The sequence below is a fragment of the Pongo pygmaeus genome, chromosome 7 (genome assembly GCF_028885625.2).
Source record: "Pongo pygmaeus isolate AG05252 chromosome 7, NHGRI_mPonPyg2-v2.0_pri, whole genome shotgun sequence".
Classification (NCBI taxonomy): Eukaryota; Metazoa; Chordata; class Mammalia; order Primates; family Hominidae; genus Pongo; species Pongo pygmaeus.
Genome location: NC_072380.2, coordinates 130,711,090 through 130,725,383, shown reverse-complemented (window position 1 = coordinate 130,725,383; position 14,294 = coordinate 130,711,090). Strand labels below are relative to the sequence as shown.

Genomic DNA, 14,294 nt, shown 5'->3' with positions numbered 1-14,294 from the left:
GATTAAAAACATATATCTTGTAACCTAGCTACCCAATGAGTTAACCCAGAGAGAATTTTCATGTTGGAAGTAGTTTCATAAGACTTTGGGGAAAGATACCTGCAGATCTGATATATTAGTGGTCATAACAAAAACCTTTGTAATACATGATCAACTGTCTGCCATATGAAAAGCGTATTCATAGAAGCAACTCAAAGTGCACATTTAGGCAGTCCTTACCAATTAAAGCCTCCCTCTTTTAAAAAATTTTTAAATAAGAGTTCATATTTGCACAATAAATGATTTATTGAGAAATTTTAATGTGTAAGCTTTCCACTGACTCTAACTGAAATTAGAAAGCTTTGAAATGAACTCATAAATATTGTTCTTACATACAAAATACACTGGAAGCTGTAAAATGTAAAGCAGTTTATCATTGAAAAGTTAAGCTACATTAAAGAATGTAGATTTGGTTTAACTCTATCTTCCCCACATGATGCCGAAGAATTTGCGAAGTACTTTTTATGTGTATTGTTTTATTTGATCTGTGTAACTACCCATTAAAGTCAGAAGGAGAGTGGGTATTATTATCTTGGTTTTATAGCCAAGGTAGCTATGGTCAAAGGGGGCTAAGTGACTTGCTGGAAGGTCACTGATACAGCAGAGTGAGGGCTGAAGAACACACATACTCTGTGACTCTGAGATCTCCTCTCCTTCATTCGTGCTAACCCATAATGTAATACTATTCGATCAGGCACAGTCCTGAAATAACCTCGGAGTGCTTAATGCTGAAGGGCATATTCTGTGTTTTAATCAAAGAAGACTATGACAGCAAGAATTAGCTGTACCAGCCCCTTTGTCAAATGTTGGTTAGCTGAATATTTGAAAAAGCTCAATATTTGTGTCTTTGATCAGATGATGCACTAAACATTGATTTATAGAGGATTATCATAGCGTCTATAACGTGTTTTAAATAACGCAATTAAAATAGTTCTGATTTTACATAATAGGACAAGATCATAATGTAGTGCAACCACTGAAAGTGAAGGTATGTAAAGACCAGAGTCTTTTCCCTAGACTACTAGAATTAGTAGTTCCTTCTAATTCTAGCAAGGGTGAAAACTTGTGAATAGAATCTTTAGTAGTGTTAGAGTGAGCTGTTTACATTTTATGTGTCCGTAGGAACTGAGGCCAGATGGGTTGATTGCATCCTCCAGTAATTTCCAAATGAAGTTTTATTAAAATCCTTTCCAGACAAGCATTTTTATAAGAATGACTAATAAAACCCCAAACACAAATTTTAGGTTCTCTTATTTTATAAAAACATGCAAGTTGCTTCTGAAGTTATTGGAAGACCAGTAAAATAATAAATGTCAGTAAAGATGGAAGAAGAGCAGAGACTTTGAGCAACCCCAAAATAACCAGGGGTGAGCAACATTGCTGGGCATCTTTTGCACATTGAACTGCTCAGGGCTCTGAAACATGAGACTATGAAAGAAGCATTCCTCATGCAATGGGTTTATTGCTTGGTTATTTCACCAAGCGCCATTTATTGAAAGGCAGTGTTCCTGGTGGCTAAGAGGGCAGAGTCTGGAATCTGCCACCACCACTTACCAAGTGGGTAACTTTGGTCAGAATTATTTAAGTTTTGTCTCAGTTCCTCCAACAATAAAAAGGGGATGCTGACAATACTTAATACATAGCGAGTGCTTAAAATTGTGTGTGACACACAGAAAACTTCATTCTGTTCAGATCACCCTATGAGAATTGTTGGGGATGGTGGGAAAAGAAAGACACTAGGATCTTAGAGATGACTTCAAGGTTCCTTTTCTGGTCCAAGATGATGTACGATGAATAGTCACAGGAAATGACTCTTTCCTGCGATAGAATCTAGACCCACCATTTACCTTGTGGTTCTGCTCACTGTTTAGTGCTGAGTTGCTAATATTAATGATTCTTCCTGTTCTAAGAAGCATGGCTCTGAATCGTATTCTATCTCACTGCCTGTCTTTCTCTCTGTCCACAAACACACACTTTTTAGTACAACAGCACAGAAGACGATTTAGAGATACATGTGCTCAAGACTTACCTCTCTCTGTATAAAAGTTTGAATCTATTTCTCCCATTTCCTCTTTCTTTCTTTCTTTCAATTGTATTGCTATGTCTTACTACTTCCTAAGTGAAAGGGGAAAAGAATCAAAGTTAGGGAAATCAAAGGTTTCAGAAATGAAAAACTGGATTTCTAAAGCACTCACATTGTACCAAGTTATTTTGTGCCTGTTCCTTTAAGTTTTTTTTTTTTCTTTTTTTCCTCTGCCTCTAGAGCTACCAAAAGCACATTGATCACTTTTTACAGCTTTGCCATGATAGGTGCAGTAGTTGCTTTTTTATTGAACCATAGATTGCAGCATTGTAAAACACACTCTTTCAGAGGAGTAATGAAGGCCATTTTTAATTGCATTTGGGAGGCAGGGTACTATTATTAAATTATACCTATGTCTGTATTGGAAAAAAGAGAGAGAAAACCAGGTTATGTTTTCTTTGGGATTTGAGGTTTCCCAGAGCTGGAGTGAATTCAGGGTTGCATGACAAAATTTGGAACTTCAGCCTTTTGGGATTGTGAGTCAGAATTTCCCCAGTCCTGTGATTAACCTCATGCACCCACAACTGTTGAGAATCAAACAACCAAGGGCTTAGTAATAACGAAATTTATTATTTCCTGGAAGATAACTCTCAATGTATGTGCATATACAAATAGGACAGAGTGGCACACACAGATTTTTACTTAAAGATTGTTGTTATACACTGTATTAGTTTCCTAGGTCTGCTGTAACAAAGTCTATAAACTTGGTGGATTAAATAACCCAAACCTCACAGTTCTGGAGACCAGAAGTCAAGATCAAGGTGTTGCCAGGGCTGTTTTCCTTCCGCGGGCTGTTAGAGGGAGTCTGTTCCATATCTCTCGCCTAGCTTCTGGGGATTTTCTGGCAATCTTTGGTGTTTCTGGCTTTATAGAAATATTGCCTTGATCCCTGCTTTCATCTTCACATGTTTTTTTCCTCTGTGTGTGTGTGCATACATGTGTGTGTATTTTTCCAATTTTCCCCTTCCTATAAGGACACCATTCATATTGGCTTAGGCGCCCACCCTACTCTGGTATGACCTCATCCTAACTTAACTAATTACATCTGCAATGACCCTATTTCCAAATAAGGTCATATCTGGAGGTACTTGGAGGGTGGGTCTTCAACTTATGAATTTGCAGAGGACACAGCTCAACTAGTAACATACACCTATAGATTTGTCTTTAGTGGATATGTATATATCACACTGTTATATACATTGGAGAGGTGTGAAAATTAATTGTAAGAAAAAATTGCTTGTGCAATGAATAGCACTATAATCCCCTTCTTGACAGTTAAGGGAATCATTCTGGAAAGCGAAATTGCTCTGAGCCAATGTGTGGAAAATTCTGTGCAAGAGCTTATTCCTTTTGTTGCATTTTTTCAAAGATTCTTTTGGCAGTGCTGGGCTCAGTCCAGATGCCTTCCACATCAGGTGGTTTAAGCATGTGTGTACATGATCGTGTGCAGGGTTGTGGGAAGCCAGTTACGGTTGGAAATAGTTGTTTAGCTGGCAATTAGATTCCTCACAGTCTCGAATTATGTTGCTTTAAATTAAGATTATGCAGATTTGAGTTGCTTTGATAATTTGCAAAAGCCATTTTGGGGTTATAACTAAAAATGTAATCTGCCAATTTTCTATCTGATACCTGTTTTGTTCATTGGACTGTGGACCCATTTTAAATATTTATCATCTGCTTTCTAAACCAATGGCAAGAGTGTCTGCATACCAGCGTGGTGAGGGGAGATATGGTGGTCGACTCCCTGAATCGGACTTAGCTTTCTTGAGGATGCAATGCTGACTTTGTTACTGTTTACTTTAGCAACTCAGGTAAAAACATGCATCAAATAACTCTTTTGTTTCATATAAAACCTGAGGTTTTGCAAGAGACAAAACCTCTCAAAAGTGAGATTTGTTGTTTAAATAAGAAATAGTGTTCTATTATTAACCCAGGCCAGCTGAGACAAGCTTTTTAATTAGCCTGAAAAGAGAGGATAATGTATAAGGAGAATGAGGTAGGTTTTACTTAGTAACGTCTTGAGGATTTAACAACTTATCCTATGGTGATCAGATTCAGATTCAAGCAGACTAACGGATAGCAGTATTTTCCGTTCAAGATGATGGACATCTTATCTTTATAAATGATTATACCAGTCCGTCTGGGAGAACAAGATGCTAAATGTTACATATTCCTTCCTTCTTTCATTGGAAGTTCATTGGAAATTTTATACATGTACCATGCATACAGAGAAGTTCGCGCATCACAAAGATTCAACTCGGTAATTTTTCGCAAAGTGAACACGTCTATAACTAGCACCAAGATCAAGAAATCGAATGTCACCAGAACTCCAGAGGCTGCTTCTGTCTGTTCCAGTCACTAACTCAGAATTTTGTGATGGCTTGGAAAGCTTGGCTTGTTTTCTGCCGGCAGTGAGTATTGATGATTTTGGGGACACGTTTCCATTCACAGTGCATTTCCAGTTGTAGGTTAGTTTTTACTGGGAGCATTTTCATGCTTCTTGTTCATTCTGCTAGAGAGTGGGGTTAGCTCCTTAGAGTTGAGCATTTTGGTGAGCATGATGCAGAGCAGAAGATGGCCTTTACTGCAGCCGGGACAAAGTCTTCCAGGCGCTGCCTGCCTTCTTCTCTTCCCACCAGACTAAATTCTTTGTGGTTCCTTGAAACGAAGGTGGCCTTCCCCTTTACCTCCAGGTCTTGGTCCTGTGGCTTTCCTACGTCAGGATCCCATGCCCTTTGGCCCCGTCCTACTGCATGCATTTCCCAAGGCTGCTGTAACAAAGTACCACAAACGGAGTGGCTTTATTTATTCATTTATTTATTTTTGAGACAGAGTCTCTCTCAATCACCCAGGGTGGAGTGTGGTGGCGCGATCTTGGCTCACGGCAACCTCTGCCTCCCAGGTTCAAGAAATTCTCATGCCTCTCCCACCCAAGTAGCTAGGATTACAGGTGTGCACCACCATGCCTGGCTTATTTTTTTTTATTTTTGGTAGAGATGATGTTTCTCCATGTTGGCCAGGCTGGTCTCAAAGTCCTGGCCTCCAGTGATCCGCCCGCCTCGGCTTCCCAAAGTGCTGGGATTATAGGCGTGAGCCACCACGCCCCGCCTGCAGTGGCTTTAAACAACAAAAATCTATTCTCTCACAGATGCGAAGGCTAGAAGTCTGGAATCAAGGTGTTAGCAGAGCCCTGCTCCCTTGGAAACCTCTAGGTTTCCTTCCTTGCCTCTGGCAGCTTCTGGTACCCCAGGCATTCCTTGGTTTGTGGCACAGCGTAACTCCAGTCCCTGCTGCCACCTTTACTTGGCCATCTTCCCTCTGTGTCTGTACATCTCTCTCTGTCTTCACAGGGCATTCTCCTCTTTGTATCTCTTTCCTTTTCTTATAAGGACAGCAGTCAACTGGATTAAGGGTCCTCCCCACTCCAGGCTGGGGTGACAGCTGCAACAACTGCTTTTTCAAATAAAGTCATATGCTGAGGTGCTGGAGTTTAGGAATTCGGCATATCTTTTTGGGAGACACAGTTCACGCATAACATCTGCATTACCCCCTTCTTAGTTTAGATGCCATCTTTTCTAGGAACTCTTCTGCGATGTTCCTTCCCCCAACATCTGGCTTTGATGTCCCTCTTGACACTGGAACTCTCTTGTCATGCTTTCTAGCATCTCTCATAATTGTTTTTTTGTTTTTCTTCTCTGCTAGACTCTGAGCAATTTGATGTCAGGAATAATTTAGGGTATTTTAGAATTTTTTCCCCAAATTATTAGAAACCTTAGATCATGGAATTTTGGACACATTTATGCATTTTGATGTAACCTGAAATATTTGTAACCGAGTCATGGTCTTCATGTTCATTTTGCGGGGAAGAAGTGATACCTACTGGTAAAAGAAAAGGCTTGGGTTAAACATTACCCCCTCTCTGGAGTTTCTGTGATCATGACAAACACGGATTTTAAATCCTTGGCTTGAGAGCACATGAATTGCCGAGCAGATGTGGCGTCAGTGCTCGCGAGGCTGTAAGCAGCTTACTGATCCAGCAGTTTAAAGACTGTTTACTGGCGGTGGCAACGTTACTTCTGGTTGCCTGTCTTAATTCATTTTAGATTAATCTGTCTTGCAGTTCGAAGGAAAATGAATTGAGTCAGTAACTTTAAGAGTTATGTAAAATCTGTACAGTGCTAAATAATTGAATGGGGTTTTATGTATGGTCTTTAAATTGGAATGTCAATTTGACACAAATGCTCCAAAACAGAGTGTTAGATGAGCTGATCTGTTCCTCATATAAAAGCTTTGAAACTTCCATTCTTGTATCACTCTAGAATTCACTGTTCCCATCCCTTGCAGAATATTAATGTTAACTTTGGGGAAGGTGAGTCTGCTTGTGTAACTCTCGGGCCTGGGGTTAAGTTTTAGGGTAATGGTACCCAAACTTGAGCGGGTTTAAGAACCACCCAAGGAGTTTGTTAGGAAGGATGCTTGGCTGGGCATGGTGGCTCCCGCCTATAATTCCAGCACTTTGGGAGCTGAGGCGAGGGGATCACTTGAGCCCAGGTGTTTAAGACCCAGCCTGGGCAACATAGCAAGACTCCATCTCTATTTAAATTTAAAATAAATTAAAAAGAAAAAAGAAGAAGGATGCTTTCTGGGTCCAGCTCCAGAAATTCTAATTTGGTTGTTCTGTAATTGGGCTCAGGGAAGTCCTTTGGCATTACAGGTGGTTCTAATGCTGACATTCTCAGACTGCATTTTAAAGAAATAACTGGTTGAAGGGATGCAAGGACGTGAGAAGGAGAGTATGTGAACTCCTGAGAGAAAATTCAAGACTATTTTCCATAAAATACATTTATCATAACCAGGCAGACCAAAAATGACCTTTTTGGGTGGGTTAAAGGGGGTATTTTGCAGACCCAAAGAAAATAAATTCTTGAGATTTTTTCCCAGAAATCCATGGGAGGAAGGCTGAAGTATCCTTATTCTTATCAGAAAACATATTTGAATTTTATTACCAATATCTTTAACCCCATTTTACAGATGGGAAATCTTTGAGGCTCAAAGAGCAAAGAAGGCTAACATTTGTTGAGCACTTAATAAATGAAACTGTCAATATTAGTAATTATTATTGCCATCATCGTTATCTTTATTTAACCTATAGCACAGCCCTGTGAGGTGTTGTCACTGCCATTTACAGATATGTAAAGCGAGATTCAGGCAGTTCAGGTAACTTGCTAGGATTACACATTGAGCTTGTAGTGAGCCAGGATTCAATTGCAGTTCAACTTAACTCCAAAATCCATATTCTTTTTACTACATCAATGTAGATTTAAGATATTTACATGATGAGAGTTGCCAGGTAAAATATAGGAGGCCCAGTTAAATTTGATTGTCATGTAAATAATGACTAGTATAAGTATATCCCATGAAATATTTGAACATACTTACATTTAAAAATAGTGGACCATAGTATACTAGAAAATTTGTTGTTTATCTGACATACAAGGTTAACCAGGTATCCTGTATTTTCATTTGCTAAAATCAAGCAACCCTGTATGTGGGTAGTGGATTTTCAGGTTGTATGATCGTACTTTCTGACTTCTGACCCCAAGTCCATCCATCCTTTCTATGTGCCGCATTCTGTTCTGACTCATTCTTGGGTCTCTGCTGTCCTCTTGGGGAAGAGAGTGAATGGCTTACCTACTCGAGCCCCTGTACTAAGGGGCCCGGTGGCTCATGCCTGTAATCCTAGCACTTTGGGAGGCCGAGGTGGGCAGATCACCTGAGGTCAGGAGTTTGAGACCAGCCTGGCCAACATGGTAAAAACCCGTCTCTACTAAAAATGCAAAAATTAGATGGGCACGGTGACGGGCGCCTGTAATCTCAGCTACTCGGGAGGCTGAGGCAGGAGAATCGCTCGAACCTAGGAAATGAAGATTGCAGTGAGCTGAGATTGCACCACTGCACTCCGGCCTGGTGACAGAGTAAGACTCTATCTCAACAACAACAACAAAGTAGCCAGGCGTGGTAGCCCATGCTTGTAATCCCAGCTACTAGAGAGGATGAGGTGGGAGGATCGCCTGAGCCTGGGATGTTGAGGTGCAGTGAGCTGGGATTGTGCCACTGTACTCCAGCCTGGGCAACAGAGAGAGATTCTGTCTCAAAGAAAAAAAAAAAAAATCAGTGAACACATAGAAGTAGTTCACCCTTTCTTCACCCACATTATGGATGTTTTCATTTGCTTAATTTTAGAGACGAAGGAGTGAGAGCCAGTTAGTTGCCTTACTAGCGATAGAAAGAATCAGGCCACAATTCTGCTACAATAAATTTAGGAAAAGGCTTTTATTTTGGGTATGATTACAGTCAGAGCAATAAGGGTGAGTTAGAAAATGGAACAAAAACAGAACCTCCTGGGGTCTTTTTTTGTGAGAAAAATAATAATGTTTTGGTTAATGTTAGATTGAATGTCCATTATGTGCCAGGCAATTTACATGCATCATTGTTGCAGGCTGCCCTGAGAGGTAGTTATTTTTATCAGCCCCATTTTAAAGATGTGGAAACTGATAGAGATGTGATGTGCACAGCCCCAGGTCAAACAGCAGTGAGATGCAGAGCTGGAATTTCAGCCAGGTGTCTCCACCCTGGAGGCCTGTTCTTAGCGCCCTGTGCTGCCAAGGCTAAAGCCTTTTATCTGGGCCTGGTCTCTGTCCTAGAGACTGCCTTGTTGGGTGGCCTTGTGGAAATCTGCTCTTTGGCTTGGGGGAGGCAGACACTGCACCGGCAGCTTGTTCCATCCAGCCTTAGGAAGCTTCACCTTCCGGGCAAAAAGGGTCAATCCAAAAGTGGCTTTTGACACCTGTGCCAAACTAGGAAGCCGCAGTGTCTTCTTCAGGAATTAGGCCTTAGCCCAGTGGAAGAAACTCTGTCCTGTGTGGTCTTCTGTGTGCAGTGGAAACTTTCAGCAAGCCTTCTAAATTCTTCATGATCACAGGATCGCTTTGCACCGAAAACTGGCATCTGGTCTGCACTTCATTGAAGATTCCCTACTTTTGGTGAGAGCTTTTGAAGGACTGGGTCTGTGAGTTTTCCTTTATTAGTAAATGATAACAAAGCACTTTAAAGAAAGGAAACACGTCCGTGGTGGTAGTTCTTGCTGTGTGAAGAAAGGGAGCACTGGATCTGAGGACAAACCTCTCCCAAGTTTGTCCCTGGGGCTCTTCCTGCTGCTGCTGCTGGGAGAGCCCCTTCCTTGCACCAGGGGTCGGCTGCTTCCCATGTTCTCTCGCGCTCTCTGTGAGACTCTGCCTGCAATGACTGTCCTCCCTTCCTGAGCCATTTATAAAAACAGACTGTTTCCATTTCTAAGTGACTAAAGGGATTCCTTGAAGTAGTGAGATCAAAGAGGCAGCTTGGAATTTGTCTCTGAGTGAGTACTAACTGCTTGTCATGGAGACATGTCACAGGGGAGCCCGATCTTGGGAAAACCAAATGAAAGCCTTAGGAGCCAGAGAGCGATCAGGATGGGGAGTGACAGATGCAGGGAATTTTGGATCAGACAAACCAGAAATGATCACTTTCCACGTATGCGACTTTGGGTGAGTTGTGTTTGTATCTGTGAACATCAGTTTTCCTAATCTGAAATAGCATTAGTCATGCCGGCCTCAGAGAGTCCTAGAAATTAAGTGACTATTATGTATAAAATGCCAGGCATGGTGACTCAGATCCAGTATTTACTCGATACTTTTTTCCCTCTTCATACCCTAATATGGTAATGGAAAATGGATTTTGATGGATTTTGTAGGCACATTTTAAAATTAAAAGCTATTGCAGAATTCCAGCTAGTCATTCATTGGTGTTCATAAGGTGAGTGGGTGCCTACTACGTTCCAGGCTCACTTTAAGTGGCTGGGGAATGGAGTATTATGAGACAGACACGAGTCCTGCCTCTTTGCAGCTTCCATTCTGGACAGGGAGGTCGGTAACAGACAAAGCAGCAGAGGGAGTACACTTTTAATGTCAGGCAGGGAAAAGAGATATGAGAGGATTTGGCTGTGGTAGTCTGTGAGGGCCTCTTTGAGGAGGTGTTGTTTGCACATAACACTTTCTCATGGCGAAGTGGCTGCTGTGCTCTGCTGACAAATAGCCATAGCTGAGCAGATGAGTCCTTCCCACATTGCAAACAGGTTTTCATGTGTGCATCTTGATGGCTCTCGCATTTCCTTACCCCTCTTCTTTCCTGCAAGCTCCTGTTGTCCTCTCAGTGTCATATTACCGAACAGAGTTGAATTACCCACAGAAAGCTTTCATTAATCTTGCTGTCCCATTGGGGCGTTACTGTAAACCTTGGCACCCAGAGCGTCTGCCACGGAAGTGGCTTCTAGCAAGGGGAGAAGGTGAAGCCTGAGATAGGGTAGAGTGAGGAAGAGTGAGATGTGAGCCAAGAGAGTCCTTAAACATTTCATGAGGTTCCACAGAGCCTGCAATCACACTCTTGCGGCCGTGCCATTGCCAGTGAGAATTGATGCCTTCAGCCCAGGGTACTGGGAGCCTCCCAGCAAGGTGATGTGCCGTGTAAACATGCTCCTGAAGGACCTGAATGCTAATATCCATAGGAACTGCTCTGCAACTTCTTTTAATTAGCTGAGATGGATTTTGGGAGGTCAGTGTAACACATTCAAGTGAAATTTATGTTGGTTTTCTTTGTAAACTGTTGCAGTTGGAATTCTTCCCAGCGAGTGATCAAAGTGCTCTTTTTTGCTTGTTTTGATGAGATTTGGGTAGAGGTGAAATAGAGGTGGGGGGTGAAAGTAGTCCAAAAAATTTGAAAATATGCTTATATCCTGCGAACTCTAAGTCCTAACATCCATCTTGCAATAGGCAAATGAAGACACTGATGGACAAAGGTTATTCTTACTTTTTATCTGAGCTCAGGGATTTGGTTTTATTAGCTCTTTAGCCTACCTGTTAGCTCTTAGCCACTTCTTAGAACCCAATTCCCTCAGCAGTTGAAGACCTCCTTGTTTTGCACTAAATACGCTTTTGGTCTAGGTGAGTGTAGACCAGCGGTTCCCAACCTTTTTGGCACCAGGGACCGGTTTCGTGGAAGACAATTTTTTCACGGACCAGGAAGGTGGTGTGGGGATGGTTTCAGGATGAAACTGTTCCACCTCAGATCATCAGGCAGTAGTTAGACTCTCATAAGGAGCGTGCAACCCAGATCCCTCGTGTGCACAGTTCACAATAGGGTTCACTCTCTCATGAGATTCTAATGCCACCAGTGATCTGACAGGAGGCAGAGCTCAGGTGGTAATCCTCGCTTGCCTGTCACTCACCTCCTGCTTTGCAGCCCGGTTCCTAACAGGCCACGGACCAGCATCGGTCTGCTGCCCAGGGGTTGGGGCCCCCTGCTGCAGACCCAGTGTTGGTATATGCAAATATTGCTTGCCCTTTTGAAGTCTGGAAATGTTGGCCACTGCCTGGTCATTCACTTGCTTTGACTCACCCTTTCTCCACGTCCTTTTCTCAGCTTTCCCTCTGTGGATTAGAGCCACAAATCTATGCCCTCATTTTCCAGTCCTGAAAATGGAAACATGTGACCTGGCATATTTTTTGTTGTTTCTTCCAGGACTGAAGTAATCTGGGAAATGTAGTTTGGCTGCCAAGAATTTGGCCTTTCCTAGACACATTGCTGGTTGATTAGAACAACAGAGGAGAATGTTAGTCTGGGAGGCGTGGTTCACATTCCAGTGTAGCTCAGGGGGCCCTTTCACCAGAAAGGACTCACAGACTTCTCAAGTCCCTATTGCGATGTAGCTTCTGGGACACCTTCAACCCCTGTCCCTGGTAAGCCAATGGCTGCTTCATTTCCCATGTTGGTTTCCCCCAATTTTCTGGGACCTCCACATTAATACCTACTTTCCCGTTTCCTTTTAAATCTCCTGGCAGTTCTACTGCTTGGAATGCATTCTACAGATATACTTGTGTAGATAAGAGAGGACCCATGTCATAATAGCAATCACATCTAACACTTGCTGAGGATTTACCTGGTTTCTGGAACTAAGAATTTTATATATTTTTCATGTATTTCATTCTTTAAAAAACTCTGTGAGGTAGGACTGATAGTATCTTCATTTTCAGATAAGGCAATTTAAGCAGGAAGAAAGTAAAATGTAACCAAAAGTGTATTTTTTTTCATTGCAGCTGTGGTTTTAATAAGAAAATATTAGAAACAATGTAATCAATGTGTGTGTAATTAAATACATAATGCTTTATTGCCAATACCACAGGATACTCTGCAGACACAGAAAAATGGTATTGAATGTCTTCATATGTTAGTGTGGAAATTCCTCCATAATACATGAAGTGAAAACAAGTAAGTCTGTATATAAAATGCAGGCTGGGCATGGTAGCTCAGGCCTGTAATCCCAGCACTTTTGGAGGCTGAAGGGGGTAGATCACCTAGTTCGAGACCAGCCTGGCCAACCTGCTGAAACCCTGTCTTTACTAAAAATACAAAAAATTAGCCAGGCATGGTGGTGGGCATCTGTAATCCCAGCTACTTGGAAGGCTGAGGCAGGATAATCGCTTGAACCAGGGAGATGGAGGTTGCAGGGAGCTGAGATCACCTCACTGCACTCCAGCCTGGGCAACGAGCAAAACTCCGTCTCAAAAAAAAAAAAAAAAAAAAAGAAAGTATAATATGCATACATTAGCTCAACCATTGTGGAAGACGGTGTGGCCATCATCTTCAGCAAACTAACACAGGAACAGCAAACCAAACACCGCATGTTCTCACTCACAAGTGGGAGCTGAGCAATGAGAACACATGGACACAGGGAGGGGAACGTCACACATCCCCGGGCCTGTCAGGGCTTGGGAGGTGAAGGGAGGGAGAGCCTCAGATTTTTATTATTAGTTAATTTGTTTTGGTCGTCATGGCTAGACAGTAATTCACATGGTTTAAAACAAGTATCAAAATATAGTGAAGACAGTCTCCCTTCCACCTGCAGGCCTCCTCTGCCAGCACTTCCCCTCTCCACCATAGATGCTCACTATCATTAGTCCCTTGGGTAATGTTCTAGAAATTATAGGGCAAAATTGTCCTCTGTCAAACCCCTTACACAACTGAAGCATGTTACACTTTATTTATTTTTTTCTTTCTCTCTTCCAGCTCTGTGTCATCTCCCTGTTCCTTTCTTATCTTCCCAAACAAGATTTCTCTCATCTGGTGATGTGAATGAAACTACAGTCTTGTAGTTACCTGGGCTTGAAGCTCTGGAATCACCTTAGACCTATCTTCTTCTTCTTTTGTTTTTAATTTAGTTTCATTTTACTTTAAGTTCCTGGATGCACGTGCGGAACACGCAGGTTTGTTACCTAGGTAAACATGTGCCATAGTGGTTTTGCTGCACCTCTCAATATATCACCTAGGTATGAAGCCCCACATGTATTAGTTATTTGTCCTAATGCATTTTCCTTGGAAGGGGGCCTCTAGTTTTCACCAAGTTATCAAAAATATTCAGGATCCCCTTAGGTTGCTTAGGATGGTGGTAACTGTTCCTTGTTACCTTAGGAAGGATGCAGATGTTCTTATGTAACCTGTCTGTAGGCATGTTCTTTATGGCCATCAAATGCTTTTAAAAAATTGAATTAATTGCCAACTCTAACAACTGAAGGATTTCACACAGAAATGTGGATTCAGTGCTTAGATAGGAAAATGGAAGATTTGGCAGCCCTAGGCTTGCATTTCTACATGGCCATGGTCCTCCAGAACTAGGTAGAGGATGCCTCTTTCATGGAGAGAGTGTTCTCTTTTTTGCCTCAGGCCATTCTTACAACCTGTTGTAGTCTAAATGACCCTGGCTTGGCTTAAGGAGAAGTGGGTCCTAGTCTCTTTTCTTCCTAAAGCAACTCTTTAAAAATGTGAATATTTTTTCAGGTGATTAAAGTGAGATTCAGACAGTTTAGATGGAATCAGCCTCAGTTGTTCATTGAAGTGGGTTAGGATCATGTGAAACTTGAACTCAGATCATCTAACTTTATTCTAATATTCTTTCCACTGAACCACAGTTGTCCCCCATTATTGTTATGATTTTTGACCTTCAAGGCATTACTAGAGATAGGTAGAGTATTATAGGCATTTCACAGATGAGTAAGTTGAAACTTGGTTCAGCTCTGAAAAA

The 14,294-nt window shown here is 41.8% G+C and overlaps 1 protein-coding gene and 1 long non-coding RNA gene across 2 annotated transcripts in view; both read left to right on the top strand.

The window, feature by feature from the left end:
- The window catches only part of EXT1 (exostosin glycosyltransferase 1), a 315,513-nt gene that overhangs the window by 91,775 nt on the left and 209,444 nt on the right, over positions 1–14,294 (top strand). The window lies entirely within an intron of this gene.
- LOC134740036 (uncharacterized) overlaps positions 1–14,294 on the top strand; it is a 104,306-nt gene extending 90,012 nt beyond the window's left edge. Inside the window, exon 2 of the long non-coding RNA XR_010127275.1 lies at positions 1–14,294. This exon is cut by the window's left edge and continues 73,569 nt beyond it. This is a non-coding gene — a long non-coding RNA (uncharacterized LOC134740036).